The sequence below is a fragment of the Protopterus annectens genome, chromosome 1.part0 (assembly GCF_019279795.1).
Source record: "Protopterus annectens isolate FY-2018-M chromosome 1.part0, PAN1.0, whole genome shotgun sequence".
Lineage (NCBI taxonomy): Eukaryota > Metazoa > Chordata > Ceratodontiformes > Protopteridae > Protopterus > Protopterus annectens.
The window spans coordinates 1428230434-1428249695 of record NC_056725.1 but is presented as its reverse complement, the minus strand read 5'-3'; positions in this window follow the sequence as shown (position 1 = coordinate 1428249695).

Genomic DNA, 19262 nt, shown 5'->3' with positions numbered 1-19262 from the left:
ATAGTGGTGTTGTCTTTTGCTGTGATGTTAAAGTGAGAGTTGTTTTGAGTATGTTTGGTGGGTTGGAAGATGAGTAGTTTAGTTTTGTTTGGGTTGAGTATTAATTGGGCATTGGATAACCAAGTTTCAACAGAGGAAAAGGCTTCCTGTGTGACTTTTTGCAGTTTGGGTAAGGACTGGGCTGAGCAGATGATGGTTGAGTCATCTGCGTATTGTATGAGTGTGCCATGTTTGGTGGCAGAGGCTAGATTATTGGTGAAAATAGAGAAGAGTAGGGGCCAAAGGATGTATCCTTGGGGAACCCCTATAGAGACAGGTAGTTGGGGAGATATGTCATTCTGCCATACAATGGATTGTTGGCGGTCAGACAGGTAACTCTGAAACCAGTTGGTGACTAATTGAGAGAAGGATAGGTTATTGAGGACAGAGATGAGTTGTTTGTGTGGGACCATGTTGAATGCTTTAGATAGGTCTAGGAAAGTAGCAGAGGAGAGATAGCCATTGTTTCTATGCTGAAGGATAGTGTTAGTAAAGGAGAGTAAGGCAGTGGTGGTGTTATGGTTTGGTCGGAAACCATTTTGAGTATTGGAAAGGAGATTGTTAGTAAGGAGGTAATCTGAGACCTGAGAGTGAATGCATCTATTCTGGAGGGTGGAGAGAGAATAGCTATGGGATGGTAATTGGTTAGTTCTGTGGAGGGGCCACCTTTGTGGAGGGGAATTATATGTGATACTTTCCATAGTGTGGGAACTTAACTTTCTGACAGAGATTGATTAATCAAGATGGATACTGGGTAGGCTAGAGCATCAGTTGCAATTTGTAGGTATTCACTTGGGAGGTTGTCTGCTGCTAATTTGGTGGGCTTAAATTTAGTTAAGAGTTTTTTTATGTTGGAGGTAGGAACATGCAAAAAAGAGAAGACAGTGGGGAGATTACTAGTTGAAGGTGTGGGTTGGAGGGGAGGGGAAATGTGTTGTCTAGCTAGTGATAGAATGGTTTGTGTGAAGTGTGTGTTGAATGAGGTAGCAATATTTTTGGAGGAGTGTGGGATGTTAGGAAGAGGGGTACTAACTTTACCTGGGTGGAGGATGGAGTTTATGGAGGACCAGAATTGTTTGGGGTTGTGCTGGGATGAGACTAGGCCAGACTGGTAGTATTGGAATTTGTCCTGTTTTATTAACTTTTTGACTCTATTGCATAGTTCTAGGAATTTCTGTCTAGTTGAGGGGGGGGGGTTGGTTTTGTGCCAGTGCTCCCAGGCTTTATCCCTCTTTTTTATTTCTGACTTAGTGGTTTTCTGTAGCCATGGGGAGGGTTGTGCTTTGGTTCTGGAAAGAGGGTTGTGCTTTGGTTCTGGAAAGTCTTATGGGGGCGTGATAATTAAAGATGCTCAGGAAGGTAGTATTAAGAAATTCAACTGCGTCATCAAGACTGAGGTACTTTAGAGGATGTCAGTAACATTCTTTGAGGGATGAGATGAATGTGAGTGAGTTAAAGTTTAGTTTTTTACTTATTTGCTGGTAGATATCAGGTTTAACTTGGTATAGGTGTTTTTTGAGTAGGAATGTTGGGGAGTGATCACTGAGGCTATCCGATAAGCAGCCTGCTATATATGACTGGGGGCTCTTACTGACTAGTATCCAATCCAGGGTAGTGTGCTTGTTGGAGTTTTTATTTATCCTGGTTGGCAACTGGACTAGTTGGGTGAAGCCATGAAGGTTTAGATGAAGGGTTGGATGGTTGCCAGAACAGAATTGCCAGTCAATATTGAAATCACCTAAAATTATAGTTTCTTAGGGGAGATGGTGTGTAGTCCAGCTGAGGAGGTTTTCTAGTGGAGGGATGTTTTGGCCAGGTGGGAAGTAGCATCCAATTATGTTGATGGTTTTATTTTGGTTTATTTTGAGGTTGGTATATATTATTTCTTCATTGCCTATTTGTGGAGCTGATGATTTTAAGATCTGGATGTTTAGATGCTGTTTAAATATTATAGCTATACCGCCTCCTTTCTTGTTTAGCTGGTCTACTCTTAGTTTGCCATAACCAGTGGGGAGAATTTGCTCACTGGTAATGTGAGGTCTTAGCCAGGTTTCTGTCAGGATGACTATATCTGGGGAGTACAAGTCTATGGTGGCATGGAGTTCATGGACCTTGTTGGATATACTTCTAATATTTAGGCTTAGTAGAAGGAGGTCACTTGGCTTTCTATTGGCTGTGATTTGGGAGAAGTTGTGGTTTCTAGTCTGATTATGAGGAGTAGGGTTGGAGATAGCAGGGCCAGGGTTGGGGTGGATGTCTCCACTTAGGGCTAGTTTTGATATGCATGAGGTTATTAGTTTTCCCACTTTTTGAATGTGTTTGTTTATAAGGGAAACTTTATGATTGTGCTCTGTGAGTAATAGGTATGGTGGGAGGGTTACTATGTTAAGTTGTAGGGATGCTTTTTGTTTGAGTAATATAGTTGATAGAATATGTGGGGGGTGCATAGGGATGGATCTTGAGTTGGTGGGAGGGGAGCTGAGTGAGGGTGAGACATGAGTAGTGGTGTGAGTAGTAGTACAGTGGTAGTGGTTGAGTGGGGAAATGATGGAGGTTTGGCAGGATGTAAGATATGCAAGGAGAGTGCATGCAGTGAGCATAGGTATGGTATGCTTATACATGTTAGCTGAGGAGGAGTGATAGTAGTGGGAAGATGGAGGAGGTAGTGTTGGGTTTAGTGCTGTGGTTGGCTGTTGGAAAGATGAGAGAGATTTGTGTGTGTAATAAAGGTAGGACCACTGGGGTGAGTGGGAATTGGGTGGCAGGGTGGGGAGAGGAGCGGGCATGGATCCTGTTAGTTGATCTTACGAGGGGGCTGGAAACAATCAGGTAACAGAGTAAACTGATATAAGAACATATGATAGTGAATGTGGAGACTCAGGTAGGTACCCTGTATTTCCACAAACTATCAATTAGTTGTGCCTCAGTTCAAGCAGTTTTGGTAAGTTTTATGGCAGGCTGAGCATAAAGTGCTCAAAGGGTGGCTGTAGTTTTAAAAATGATGCTTGCCACAGGTAATATTTATTAACTTTGGGACTGGCTTAAGGTAATAAACAGGGAAGGGGGAGGGGAGAACAAGGGTGTGAGCAGGCAGTTCTTTTGTACTGCTACTAATGAGCCAAGATCCAAGCAAAGACAAGTTTGTGTTTAAGAAACAATCAGAAATGACCAAGGACTGCTTTGAAGCTGTAAGTCATTTCATAACCATTTCTCAGGTGGAAAAACAGGATAACCTTGTATCAGTAGGCTAATGTGGTCTCAATTTAAATTAACAAGCACACAATAATTGATCAGTTATGGATACTATTTGCTAACAGAAGGGAATAAAAGAGAAAATGGAAGATGAGTGTGTGTGTGTGTGTGGGGGGGGGGGGCTGCTTACAAGCCAAAGCAGAGTGCTCTCCAGGGGATAATAAATATTAGCTCAAACAGGTAGACACATACTCAAAGTTAACTTTATCTGTTAGTGTTTGCAGACAGTTCAGACCCGGATTGCACTTTTCTTATAACAATGTATTCACCGGTTGGATAAAAGATAAAGGTGGTACCGCTGTTGAATACTTAGGAGTGGTGTTAGGTCTAGAAAAGAAGAGTACAGAGAGGAGTAAGCACTTTTGAAATGGTAAAGATACATTATAAAGATTACAAAAACCACACTGAGCAAATAGCTACCACATGCAGGAAAATATGTCTTGAATCAACTACTAGTATACGCAGATACTGTGCCAATTGGAAAAACACATCAGTGAGAAGGGACCTCAGCTGACATTTATGAAGTCACAGATATAAATATAGTGAGCACTCTGTCCTGGGTCTCTAATATTATTCTATCCACCAGTAACAGCACAATTATATAGAAATAGACACCAGTATGAGCTGTCTACACACAACACATATACATAAATAACATTAGTTAACAAGGTGCAGCTATGCAAATAGACCATACTATTATACTAAAAACAACTAGGTGCAGGCAAAACACAATACTAGCATGCCATAGTAACTTCCAGTAATAACAAATAAATCATTAAATGTCTAACACAATTCAACATAAATAAGCATATACAGTTGTAAAACACTTACTGGAGAGACACTGAGCTCCTTATGGGGCCTGTAGCAGAGTGGTTGTAGTTTCAAAAATGGTGCCTATTTATTGAATGATTGATTGATTTATTGATTTAGTGGCATTTGTTTACCGGTTTCTGCTGATTGTCTTCATTATTGAGAGTAACAAGGCCTCCTGACCTTCTGTAGTACGAGTGATTGGGTAATAGCAGGGGCGGAGTAGTACTTTGATCTTCAAACTCTTCCATTCTTACAGGTATATAAACCCTGTGTCTAGAAAAAGTTGTGCTTGTATTGCTCAGGTTGTGGATTGCATTGCATTACTGAAACTAAGTGGAAATTTCTTAAGATTCCAAGAGCAGGATAAGTTATTTCATACACTTATTTAACTGAACTGCATTTCTGAAGCACTTAGAATTGTGCTATACAATTGATCTACTACATTTTGCATTGTTATAAAACTTTTTTATTGTTTCACTGCATTTATGTACTGTTTTATACTGTTTTAACTGTATTTTCATTGTTAGATACCGTTTCATTATTCTAATTGCATGTTTACTGAATTACTTAACTGTAAACTACGTTTTCATACTGAGAGTTGCATTTTCTGTTTGTGAGTGCTCTATCTGAGCTTTTCTGTGCATTTTTTTATTTTTTGAGGTACGGCTAGGAACTGTAATAGTGTGCATTACTATAATTGTCTGTTTACAGTTAAAAGCATTCTCTAGAGACTGCTTTTGCTCCTTGATCTTTTTAAAACTTTCATTTAGTGGCTGCAGCTAGGAACTGTAATTTTTCCCATCCACAAGTGTTGTGGTGTTCCTATATTTGGTGGCTTTGCAGTTGCCCGCCCATACTGTATATTTGATCTGTGACACTCCTCCCAATCTAGTGTCATTAGTTCATTCAATCTAATAGAAAACATTTGTGAAGGCCAACCCACTCAGATTCTTAACGTTGAATTAACTTCTGTTCCAGCTTTCTCCATTTCCACTTTTACTGAAAAAAAAAATTCTAAGCTTGTTTCCCCCCTTTCCTGTGGCAGGTCTTGTCCAGATACAGCTTTGCTGTGTACAGGACTTTTTGTGAGCTCCTGAGCCCCCCCCCCCCCCCCCACTTAACTAGGGTTAAACTATTCCTGGCGCCATAAAGTCTGTTCTTCAAATTTTCCATTGCAACTAGCCAGCTTTTAAGTTTTAGCACTCACATCTGTTTCTTTGAGCTTAGCACTTGTTCAGAACTCATTTTAAGCACTAAATAAGTTAAAAATTGCTACAGCACTCAAGTTTCCTCACTTGTCTAGAGGAAAACAGTTTTTAGTACTTAATAAATAAGCACCTATTCAGGCATGTCTAAAGGTCAGCTTCCGGTGTTTTCTCCTGTCTACCTGAGGAATCTGGGCATCTTGGGACAATGCAGCAATTGCCTCATGTACACAGACAACCCTATCCTCCTCCCACCCAACACTATGACCTGTGAGAGATGCACTTATATAGCCAAACTGGAAGCAAAGCTTTCTTCACCAAAGACTGGACTAGACAGTCAAGAGGAAAAGATAAACACTTGCACCGCACCACACTCATCACATAGTCCCTCAAAACCTACACTACCAAAACACACACACACACACAGAAGCACAAAACACACACCTACATTCACGGAGACTTTCAACAACAGTGACCTCCAAAGCAAAAATGCAAGCAACCTCCACCTCCCAACACAACCCAAATGACACATAGCCCACATACTCAGTGTGCCCCTCAACTACAGCCCATAAGGCATAACGTACCCAACATTCTAGTCATAGGTGACTCTATAATCAGGCACACTGATGTTCCACTCACCAGGCTAAACAAGGAAAAAGTTACTGTCAGGTGCCAGGATCCTCCACATAACACACGCACTCAGGTCACTCCACAACAAGTACAAATATGACTCTGTCATTGTCCATGTTGGTGTGAATGACCTGAGATGTACCCCCCTGGACTATATGAAAAGAGACATGGAGGAGCTCTCCGATCTTGTAGACCAGGCAGGCATGACCCTAGCCCTGAGTAGCATCCTGCCATCACCCAGAATGATACCACAGTACAAGGACAAAATGATTGACTTTAACAATTGGCTAAGCTTCTGGTGTCATTTTAAGGGAATCCAGTATCTGTCTGCCTGATGATCGACCAGGCCAAGCTGCTTGCTGAGATGCATGCACCTGTCGCCCTTGGGATTCTGGATACTGGCAAAGGCTCTTGCCACCCCTATAGTGCCGTTTTTTAGGAAAGGTTCAAATGACAAATTCACCACTGTAACAGGTACAAGCAAGCAAAATCTAGGGGTAATGCTACTCAATGCTAGAAGTCTAAACCTCAAAATGCACTCACTCAAGGCACTCCTTAAAATGGAGAACATTGACATCTGTGCAGTGACAGAGACCTGGTTCAAAGCTCCAGAGAGCACCCCTGCATTACCAGTCTATAATTCATACCACACCTTTCGGCACTAAACCCGGACCGAAACACTAAAGGTGGAGTCGTGTCCATATTCATTAAGGATATCCACACCTCCAAGCTAGTTGCTCAGCATAATGCATCCGAGATTATCCAAGTTCAACTAACTCTGGGTAAAACCGCAATCCAGATTGTAGCTTGCTACAGACCCCCAACAATGCCCCAGGATTCCCACTCCTCTTTTCTTGATACACTGGAAAATATTAAGGTGCAACTCAACACTCTAATAATGGGTGATTTCAACTACCCTACCATTAACTGGGAAAACTACTCATGTACCAACTCTTTTGCTCGTTTTCCTGGAATTCATCAATTCAAATGCCTTGGATCAACTTATCCACATCCCCACCAGGGGCAGCAATATCCTAGACATGGTCATCACCAACATGGGTGACCGGTGTTCCACACCAGAGGTCAGCTCCGACCACAAGCTAATCACCCCAGACATCCACATCCCGCTCCCACCCCCCATTAGGAAAACAACCGTAAAAAATTTCTCCAAAGCCAACTTCATGCTTCTTAAGACAGAAGTGACAAACTTCACAACACCCATGCAGATGGACAATAGAGGTACGACTGCTGAATCCTACACAAATGCACTTTATAAGCACTTACACGAGTGCATGGATCGTGCTATCCCTAACAGAACCAAGATGCTATCCTCCAAAAAAATGGAGCCAATCTGGTGGTCTTCTGCCATAAACAAACTCTACAACAGAAGAAAGAAACTGTTGCAAAAAAGAGTAAAATCCCATGATTGGAGGAACTCCCTGGTCAGCCTCAGTAAGAAGCTGAAATCCCTCATAAAATCCTCCAAGCTAGTTATGAAAACAAAATTGCCACTGATTCTAAAGACAACCACAAAGCATTCTATAGCTATGTCAGGAATCTCAATGGCAACACTCAGATCTGCTCTGAGTTAGAGCACAATGACACTAAATATACAGAACCAACTGATATTGCCAAAATCATGGCAGATAGGTTCAGTGCTAACTTTACCCCCCCTCACCCCCTAAAGGGCCCATCTTTATACAGGAAGAATGCAAAGTTCCTGTAATCACGGCTGCACAGGTAAAAACCTCACTCTCTAAAGCCAAGAATACAGCATCCATGAGACCTGACAACATCCCAGGCTGCCTTCTACATGAACTACAGAATGAACTGGCACCCCACCTAAGTACCATGTTCAATCATAGCCTCACGTCAGGCGTTGTGCCCATTGAATGGTGCACCATGATGGTTATCCCACTCCACAAAGTGGGAGCCACAACAGACCCCAGGAACTACCGCCCCATTAGCCTGATGAGCCTGGTCTGCAATGCCATGGAATGTATCATCATGGAGCTCATAAGCAAAGACATTGGAGATCTCCAAACTCTGGATCCCACACAGTTTGGGTTTGTAAAAGGCAGATTATGTCTCCTAAACCTGATAGACTTCTTTGAAGTAGTCACCAAAATCATAGATGAGGGTAAGGTAGTTCACATAGCCTATCTAGATCTCACCAAGGGGTTCAACACCATCTCCCACTCTGGAATTATAGATAAACATACTAAACTAGGTATAAATCCCTATGTTACAAGATGGGTTGCCAACTGGTTTACTGACAAAACCCACACAGTGAAAGTAGCAGCCTACAAATCAGACTTCAGACCAGTGACAAGTGGAGTACCACAGGGTTCAGTCCTGGGTCCTCTCCTGTTTGGTATCTACTTTTCTGAAGTACAGGCTAACACAGAAGGTCTTTGGCTAACTAAATTCGCAGATGACTGCAAATTAGGAGCCATAATCAAAACTCCTAATGATGTGGACATCCTTCAAAAGGGCCTCACTGAGACAGATGCCTGGTGTCAAAGCCATGGTCTCAAGCTCAATGCCAAAAAGTGCATTGTCATCCCCTTTGGTAAAAACTCTGTACCCATGAACTACCACATAGGCTGTAGTCTACTTAACACCGAAAGTGTGATAAGAGACCTTGGGACACAGGTGGACAGTAGTCACTCCTTTGATAATCACGTCGCCACAGTGGTCAGGAAATCCTACTACGTGGCACACCTCATCACAAAAGGTTTTTCATCCAGAGAAAAAGAGGTCATTGTTCCCCTCTACTCATCACTCATTAGAACCATTATAGAGTACAATGCCCCTTTTGGTATGTACCTCATAAGACATCTACAACAACTGGAAAGGCCGCAAAAATACCTCACAAAGAGGATTACTGGCCTCAAACAGATGCCTTACGCAGACCGTCTCAAAAAACTCCAGCTTTACTCCATCTCATATCGCCTACTCAGAGGCGATCTCTGCCGAACATACAAAGCTATGTCAAACCCAGAGCTGTTGGACATGCTCCACTTAAAGAAATCCCAATCCCTCCGAGCTACATGCTCTAGGGACCTAAACCTTGTCACCACAATAAACCAAACATGCTGGAGGGATAGATTCCTGTCCCAGAGACTTCCCGTACTCTGGAACAGACTACCTATGTCAAACAGAGCTCCTCATTAGCACTCTTCAAGGAAAATCTTGATGATTAGATGGGTAATAGGAAATTCACCCCTGGGATCACTTCTGTGGTTCTGCTTGACAGGGGCACAGGAAAATAATTTTCTTGGGTGGCGAAAGCCAGGGTACCTTTTTGGTTAGGCTTGTATAGGCCCTAGGGCCAATAGCCTAATACCTACCTATGAACCTATGAACCAAGAAGAGCCCATTTTCAATGGAGGCTTGGGGAGAAAAGCTCCATGAAGAGGCATGACAGACTATACAATGCAAAGATAAAACTCTACACATAGTAGTATGGTAGAATTTATAATAACAACACACTACAAAACTATAACAAGTTATCCAAAAAATATTTAAATGTAACAACACAGCACATACTATAACAAAGTAGTTAAAATACAATTAGCTAAATATAATTAACTAGTTAATTAGCTAAATATAATTAACTGTCACATTTGATAGTGACATAGCATACGAAAATTGCTATAAAACTACAAACACCCCCAACTACCACTGGTCATCTTTACCCAAAAGAATTTAGCAAAGATTATTCCTAATCCAGCCAGAAGGAATAACATACCTGATATTACTACAGCAGAAATTGGTTCAAATTTTTCTCTCCCCCACAATTATCCCCAATCTTCTAAATACTAATCCAACAATACTATAATATATAACCTAGGAATTAGTCCCCGAATAGCTCTTCCTTTCTAGTCTGTCCTAAAAAAAATTATTGCTATCACAAATTGGAATATGATGTTATTTGACTAGCATAATAGTCTACAGAATGCAGCTACCATCCCCTTACATCCCTCACTTCTACTCTAGAACTTTTCCTAAATCATTTCCAGACTCCTATCATCCCCTTACATCCCTCACGTCTACTCTAGAACTTTTCCTAAAGCATTAATGCCTATATCCTAACTCCATCCAGTCTATTACTTATATATCATATTCTCTATTCTTCCTTACTTAAAAAAAAACTAAAATGAACTAAGTACAACCCCTCAGAAAGTATTTCATTTATATGATCTTCTTTGTTGCATATAGTTATAGAAAATTTCTTACTCAATCCCTTGCTTACCTAATTATTAACTAAAACTAATTATTCGTTTATATTAGAATAGTATCAACTCAATGTTTTTCTCTAATATGCTATGATGTAACTATACACTATACTGTCTATGCTGTATTGTATGTATGATTTTGAGGAGTTTTTCTCTCTGGGCCTCCACTGAAAAAGGACACATGTCCAGATGGACTTTCCTGGTTAACAAATGTAAAATAAATGAATAAATAAATAAATAAATAAATAAATATACACATTTCAAAAATGATATTAAAGTATCCTAATATATACATATATGCATGGACATACACACACACACACACTCACATATATATATATATATATATATATATATATATATATATATACATATATGTGTGTATTCATTTAGTCATTGTGTAGATTGTCGACCAACATATTGTCGACAGCCGTGGCTCAAGTTCTCATATTTGCGAATCTTACATTTGCGAATAGTAAATTAAGCAAATCCCGCTGTAAATTCAGTAATGTAATGTAAGTCGCACACTTTAAACATCATGTATACTGCTCAGAAGTCATAGACGAAGAAAGATACAGTGAAATAAAGGGTATATTACATTGTATTGAACAACTAACTGCTCTGTGTGGAAGTATTATAAAACTTCAGGTATGTAATCGCTGGAAAGGACTGTGTGATATTGTAGTAAGTGTGAGCTTTGCTCTGTCTGAAAGCAATGATGTAACATGTGAACACTTTGCTATGTATTCACAGATGGCTGAAGAGGATAATGTCAGTTATAATGCAGGTGTTATTGGCAATAGGTATAGCACAGAGAAGAGTCAAAAGGGATGTGACATGTTATTTATTGAGGGTTATCAATACTATTTAGAAACGTCTGTTGGTAGTAAGCACTACTGGTGTTGCACCCGTAAAAGTAGAGACAAGTGTAAAGGTTGTAGTATAACTGAACTAAGCATAGATGGTCATTCCCTGTGTAAAACTACAGTGCATTTTCATGGTCCTGACCCAGTACAATCAGAAGTATGTCAGGTTCATGAGTGTATCAGGAAAAGGGCACACTCTTCAATCGAGGATCCCTGTAAGATTATATCAGAGGTATTAGCAAGTACGTCTACGGTAGCTGTTAATGAGTTACCTAACAGCAAAGCATTGCAAGGAAAGTGTGACTAGGATAAGGCATAGGAAGAAAGTTGCAATGTTCAAAGATCTTCGTTCCCTAAAGGACCTCCATCCTGATATGCTACCTATAAAAAATGGGAGTTTCCTAATAGAATATAGTGTTGACAATAGTGAAGGTATAGAGATTGTGGTATTTACAACACCTGATAATTTAAACATTTTGTGTGCATGTGAGTTTCTCCTAGCTGATGGCACCTTGCCAATAAGTACAAGGGAATGTCGGCAAGTATACACCATCCATGGCCCATTGGACTTCCCAGTGTGAAGGAAAATAGTACCGCTTGCATATGGTATAGTACCCTGCAAAAGTGAGGAGTGCTATAAGCAGTTATGGGCAAAGGTGTTGGAGTTATGTATGAAACACAACCTGCAACTTAAACCACGTATGGTGATGTCAGATTTCAAAAGGGGTGCTTCGAATGCTATACAGGATAAATTACCTGATACCATCTCAAAAGGATGCTGGTTTCATTTGTGCCAGATTATTTGGCAACAAATACAGCTTCTTCACTTAGCAAAGGAATTTGACACTAATGTTACATTTGCAAGTCTGTGTAAACTAATCCCACCACTTGCATTTGTCAATCCAACTTATATTAGCGAAACCTTTGTAGACATTAAAACGGATTTCCCAGAAATTGGCCAGTAATTATGCATAATTTTTAAAGAAAACTATCTTATTGACCACCCTAGGCATTATGGTATGAGAGGTGCCACTGCTGAAAGACATCCACCTGTGTTTGAAATACCATTCTGGAACCAATATGACACCAGTAGTCTGAGATATCCGCATACACAGAATGCTATGGAAGGGTGGCATAGGCGCTTGATGAGTCTGATGGGTAAATAAAGGTTGTTCTTGTTAGATGTTTTACATGCCATCCAACTGGAACAAAACCATATGGAAGATCTCAAGAGGAGATGTATGTTTGGTTTGCCATGTACTCATAAGCAGCGAAGGTTAGATGTCAAACAGCGTGCTTTTCAAAATCTTATCGACAAACAGGAAGAGATGACTCCACGGGGCTTTGTGACTTTGTTCACCCAACATTGCTCCTTTTAGGGCAGAGTTTGCTTAACACACTATGTGCTTTGTTTAAAGTGTGTTGTCACTACGCACGAGTGTTTGGTATTACAGATGGTTCACTACAGGGGATATTGCCAGAATTGTTGCACAAACTTCACAATGGATGATATGTAAATTTAAAACAAAGGTTACATGTTGAAGGAGCAGTACGTACATGCACATGATGTTACAGTTCTTCCAGCGCAGCTAGGGTTACCACCTGTCCCACTTTGCGAGGGACAGTCCCTCTTTGGGCAGTTGTGTCCTGACAAAAAAATTAAAAAATGACAAATGTCCTGAGATTTTAGGACAAAATTATTTCCTATATTTTATGTAATAGTTGCATAAAACAGTTATTCTGTATCTAAAATACCTAAATGTTATAAGAAACAGAATAAGCAACTAAAATGCTACAAGAATAAACTTTTATTTAGGCAAAAAAGTTAAGTTCTATCCTTTGAAAGTCCAAATAAGCGCACCAGGTATGAAAACTGTAGAAAACACCAAATCAACTTTTACAAGTCACCAAGTAAGTCAAATCCAGAGGAAGTAAGACACGAACTCTTTATTAAAAAGTTAAAGCGCTTTTCGTCTACTAGCATCAGTAGACTTCTTCAGAACTACCAAAATGAAACTAAACTGCCATCTTAAAATACCATTTAAAAGCATCAGCTGACTTTAATAAAAATCAGTTACTGACAATCTACTCTTAAAGACGTACCCTAAAAAATAAAAATAAAAGTGAACATAAAAACACGAATAAACACATTAACTATATAGTTTGTACCACGAACCCTTATTCAAATAAGTGTTGTTTTACTAACATGTTAGTAACATTCTTTAAACATAGTGTATCCCCCAAAGGTTACTTTAGTTCTTAAACTCTTCAAGTTACATTGAAGTTAAAAGACTAACGTCTTAAACTTTTCAACTTAAGTAAGCAACTAATTGAACACAGGTCATTAAGACCTGGAAACGCATAAGAGTTCAATTTTATCTGCCACATCAATTCTTTCTCTTCAAGTAACAAATGAAAAGGGGCACCTTGGTGGTTATCAATAATTTGATCAATTATTATGAACTTAAAGGAATGATCCTTATATAGAGAAATGTGTTTAGCTAACGCATTCTCTAACTTGCCCTTCTTTATAGCATATAGATGTTCATATATTCTATCCTGCAGTCTACGTTCGGTCTTACCTACGTAGAACCCTGGGCAATGTTGGCACATAGCTAGATAAACCACCATACGGGAATTGCAGTTGGTTCTATGTTTCAAATTATATGTTCTTCCAGAAATAATAAACTTATTTGTCTCAAAAATACTACTACACCTATTACAGTTCTGACATTTAAAGGCACCTGGGGTTTTAACAAACCTAGGTGCTGGTTTTTCTAATAGATTTTTCAGATTTCTTCCTCTCCTGAATGTAATTTCAGGCCTCGGTCCCAATTTGTTGTACAATGACAAATTAGTTTTAAAAATGTCCCAGTTCTTTCTAATAAGGTCAATTATAACGTGACTATCAATGTTAAAGGTTAAAATAAGTCTAGGATAGTTCTCTTTAATAACCCTTGAATTGTCAGGTAAACCGTTATTGGATAGGTTAGATACATTTGATGAAACACTCACATTTAATTGTTCTCCAATCAAAGGTGTTACACAAGATCTACTGAGTATAGGTTTAAATACTCCTGTGTGCCTTTTAAAAGTAACTTCTCCTATTAATGATTCCACAAGGGAAGGAGGGTACCCCCTCAGTGTGAACATAGATTTCAAATGTTCACATTCATTTTTAAAATCAGCATCGAGACTAACAATTCGGGCTGCTCTCACAAGTTGCCCTTTAACCACTGATTTCTTTTGAAAATTCGGGTGACAACTTGTGAAATGTAAGAGGGAATTGGAATAAGTAATTTTTCTATGGATAGTAGAAACAAATGCCTTCAGTTCAATTTTCTTCTCTAACCATATATCTAAATAAGCAATGGCACTGGTGCTAAAAGTGAAGGTAAATTCTAAGAAGGTAGTAGAGGAATTAAACCTTTCAACAATATTCTGACCAAGTGCTTCATCCCCTTCAAATATTATAAAAATATCATCCAGGTATCTGGTATAGAATCGAATTTTCTCATTCTAACTAACTTATAGCTAACATAGTGATGGCATTTTGGGAAAGGGAACATGTCTTCAATAACCATGTTTTGAATGAGAAAAACTTTCTCAGTTATTTGTGACTTTTGTGTGCAAGTTCTATCCTTTGTAGTGACCGTGGGTATGTTTTGGCCTGTAAAATCTGATGTTTGTACTGAAAATGTCCCACTTTGGCCATTTGAAAAGGTGGCAACCCTAAGCGCAGCTGTTCCACAATACTGTTGGGTATATCATGTCTGTTATTGTGAATACTTCTTTCCATATGTGCGGTATTGTGAATAACCGGTTATTTCAAGAACATCGAATTCAACATATACGTTATTTCCAATTCAACATTTTTTACGTTCGTGCGATGGTTTTTCAATATTTCAGTTCGGCAAATCCCCCGTTCGGTTACTTGTTGTTCACCTAAATGAATGTATACCATACAGATAGATAGATAGATAGATAGACAGATAGATAGATAGATACATGGGTCTACTTGAAAAGACCGAAAGCCCACTTACCCGAAGACGAAAAGACCTAAAACCAAAACAACATCACCGAATCTTCATTTAAATTACCCCTTACATAACTGACAATTTACCCAGAGAAAGAAAGGGACAGCCAAGAATTGCAAGAAACCGCATGGAAGAACACTGAATCTACACAAGTGTGGGGCTTCTCCCCCCACACCCCCTAACTAATTTTACCAACTTCCGAGATTGCACTATAGTGGGGAAAAGGGCTAACTTCCAAATGTTAGCTAACCACTTCCTTTTCCTGGATAAATTGTCAGTTATGTTAGGAGTCATTTAATGAAGATTCTGTGATGTTGTCTCAGGCTTTTCGTCTTCAGGTAAGTGGGCTTTTGGTCTTTTCAAGTAGACCCCTATATACATGTGTGTGTGTGTGTGTGTGTGTGTGTGTGTGTGTGTGTGTGTGTGTGTGTGTGTGTGTGTGTGTGTGTGTGTGTGTGTGTGTTGTGTGTGTGTGTGTGTATATAGATATATATATATATGTATATATATATATATATATATATATATATATATATCTGAGGTCTGCTTCACATAATTGAACATCCAAATGTTCGACTTTCATATGGCTGAGACCATAGGATCAAACATTTGAATGTTCAACAATGTGAAAAAATAAATAAATAAACAAACAAAAAAAAAACTAAAAAGTGCTAGCAAGAGGGCAAGCCCCCCCTGCACCCCTCCACAGCCCCTGCTATTTAAATATGCCAACTCTGGGCTAACACTACATTGCAGTAAAAGGAAATCTTCTCATCCGCGCACATTGGAGATACCTATTCAGACTGTTCAAACTTTTAAAAGTTCGATCATATGGTCTCGGTCGTATGAAAGTTGAGCTTTTAAAAGTTCGACTATCTGAGGGGGACCCATATATATATATATATATATATATATATATATATATATATATATATATATATAATATATATATATATATATATATATATATATATATATATATATATGTATATATATATATATATATATATATAGGTTCCCGTCAGAATCTCAAAATCCTAAAACCTCGAAATTCATATGGTCGAGACCATATGATTAAAGTTTTAGAATGTCTAAATTCTGAACAGAGATCTACATATAGCACGGAACTGGAGAGTTCCCTTTTCCTTGCTGTAGTGTGATCTCGGAGTACTTAGTGGGGCTATGGGGGGTGCAGAGGGGCCTGCCCCCCCTGCAGAAACGTTTAAACAGTTGTTTTTTTTTTTTATTTTGGATTTCTTTCAGAATTTTGATATTCCAAAACATCTGTCATATGGTCTTGATCATATGACATTTGATGTTTCAGAATTTCGAGATTCTGAAGTGAATCTGAAGTGAATATATATATATATATATATATATATATATATATATATATATATATATAATATATATATATATATATATATATATATATATATATATATATATATATATTATATATATATATATATATATATATATATATATATATATATATATATATATAATATATATATATATATATATATATATATATATATATGGGTCCCCTTCGAATAGTCGACATTTCAAAATGTCGAAATTCATATGGCTGAGACCATATGATTGACATTTGAAATGTTGACCATGGGGAACCAGCATCTCTCTACAGTGCAAAATGGAAAGATTTCTACTTCTGCACTGTAGTGCGATCTCGTAGTTGGCATATTTAAGTTCGGGGGGGTGGATCCCCTCTGCTAGCAGAGTTAAGGTAAGTTTGAGTTTGTTTTTTATGTTTTACTTGTATGGTCAACATTTCAGATGTCGATCATATGAATGTCTCGGCCATATGAATGTCGACATTTTGAAATGTCGACCATATGAAGTGTGTATATATATATATATATATATAGAGAGAGAGAGAGAGAGAGAGAGATAGATACAGATATATAACATACATACAATGCTATTCTAAGAATAAGCTATTAAGCTATTTTGGTCAATAAAGCAATGTATGGATGCAAAATTAGAAAGGTGAAAAGTATCCTCAAAAAAATGAATAAAACTCACCCCTTCCCATTCTTTTATAAAATCAGAAACAAAAGACACAATATTTTGGTAAAATGCAGTGCTTATAGCATGCAATGGGGTAAAACACAACACCATTAACTAGTATCCCTAAAATATTTACATGCATTCTTTTTGTGTACGTCTCCGTTTTCTTTTCTTTTTTTTTTTTTGAAAGAGAGCACATGTTTAAGGTTCTCATATTCTCCATAATATAGCAAGTACTACTTTGAAGACTGCCTTTTCACATGTGCTCAGTGTGAATACTTAAAGGTTCTATTGCTTCTGCATGTCTGATTTCTGAGCTGAAGTTTGTTAAGGAGTGTATAGCAATATCTGTTATGTAAAAGTATAAAGGTGAATGTATTGAGCAGTGATGCAGATCCTACTGTTAGAGTAAAGCAGTTGTTTGTTTTTGTGTAGTACAGTGGTGCTCTTACTAAACTGTCAAACATGAGAATTTTGTCCTCAGCTCTTTGTATAAGTTCTGTATTCCAGTCTGGGGAGAAGCATAATAAAATAGCCCACCTGGCCTCAATAGACAACCACTGAGATATTTTGTAAGATACTTTTAGATGGGTTCGTAGCAAACCTACTATAACAAGACTCACCGTGTTTACAATAACTACGCAAACCAAAATCCATTTGCTAATGAGAAAAACTTCAGGGCATATGGTACTATAGCTAAATAAGTTAAGATCATAGATAAAATGCAACCCAAGGATTTTGCAAGAAGAATATTCAGGGAAACATAATACTCAAGGTTTTACAGTTCATTTTAAAGCCTGAGCAAGCCGGATTCTCAAAATTTCAAGGACATTCTTATGCATTCATGCATGAGTGATAAAGTCAGATGGCAGCTTGTCTTTTCAGTTCAGAGCTGTATGTGTTCATAGAGCACAGCAATAGTCACACACAGCAATTTCACAACAATGTAGATAAATATTTAAACCAGTATAGCTACGACTATACAAAAAACTATTACCTCAAGACCTGGGTGCAGGGAATGCTCGAGTAACTGACTGTGAGCAAATTCAAGTAATTTCCAGTCCATCTGCTTAAGCAGAATGTGCTATAATGTATTCTTAACTTACTTACCTTCATTTTTATCTAACAATTCATCTAAAAATCCTAATGTTTGTGCCACAAAATCTATGACTACATGGGCAACTTCTAAATCAGTCTGAGACCAGACTCTGAACATGAAACATTTCATTTGCTGTTTCACGTGTTGTTCTTTGCAATGTGCTGTTAACTGCCTGTAGTTGCAATGATTGATAACTACAACATTGTTCAGAAGGAGATGAAAGGAAATCATAACAGAATAAATACTGATGATTGCTGACTCTCACAGGGATGATGTTACAGTACTTTTGCACCTCCTACCACTCCCTACACACCCGTGTTTTATGTATATAAATATAAATATAAATATATATAGGGAAAGATGTGAACCCTGAGATTCACATACATTGTAACAGAATACACCAAGATACAGAAGTCTCGGACATCCCTAAACCCTTGTCATTATGCACTTTTAGATTATCTCATTTAGACGTTTTTGTCTTCATATACAATGGTTATTAGACAGTTTGATCTCAAGAGTGTAGATTTCAATGCTAGTGTTAAATGAAGTGAAAGTATACCTAAAGTGAAGGTAAGCCTATATCAAATTTGTATCTATATGTATATATATATATATATATATATATATATATATATATATATATATATATATATACAGAGAGAGAGATATATAGAGATATATGTATATATATATATATATATATATATATATATAGATGTGTGTGTGTGTGTGTGTGTGTGTGTGTGTGTGTGTGTGTGTCTGTATTTATATATGTATGTGTGTGTATATAATATATATATATATATATTTATATATATATATATATATATATATATATATATATATATATATATATATACATGGGTTTATAATGATTTATCTAAGACACTTTTTCATCTAATCACAAGTTATCTAAAAATGAACTTAATACACATTTAACTTAAACACACTTAGGGCAGGATTCACAAAGTCTTGCACGGAGTCTAAGAGTAGTGTAAGACTCCATGCAGCCTTCGCGATCCAGGAACAGCTCTAAAGTCCGTGAA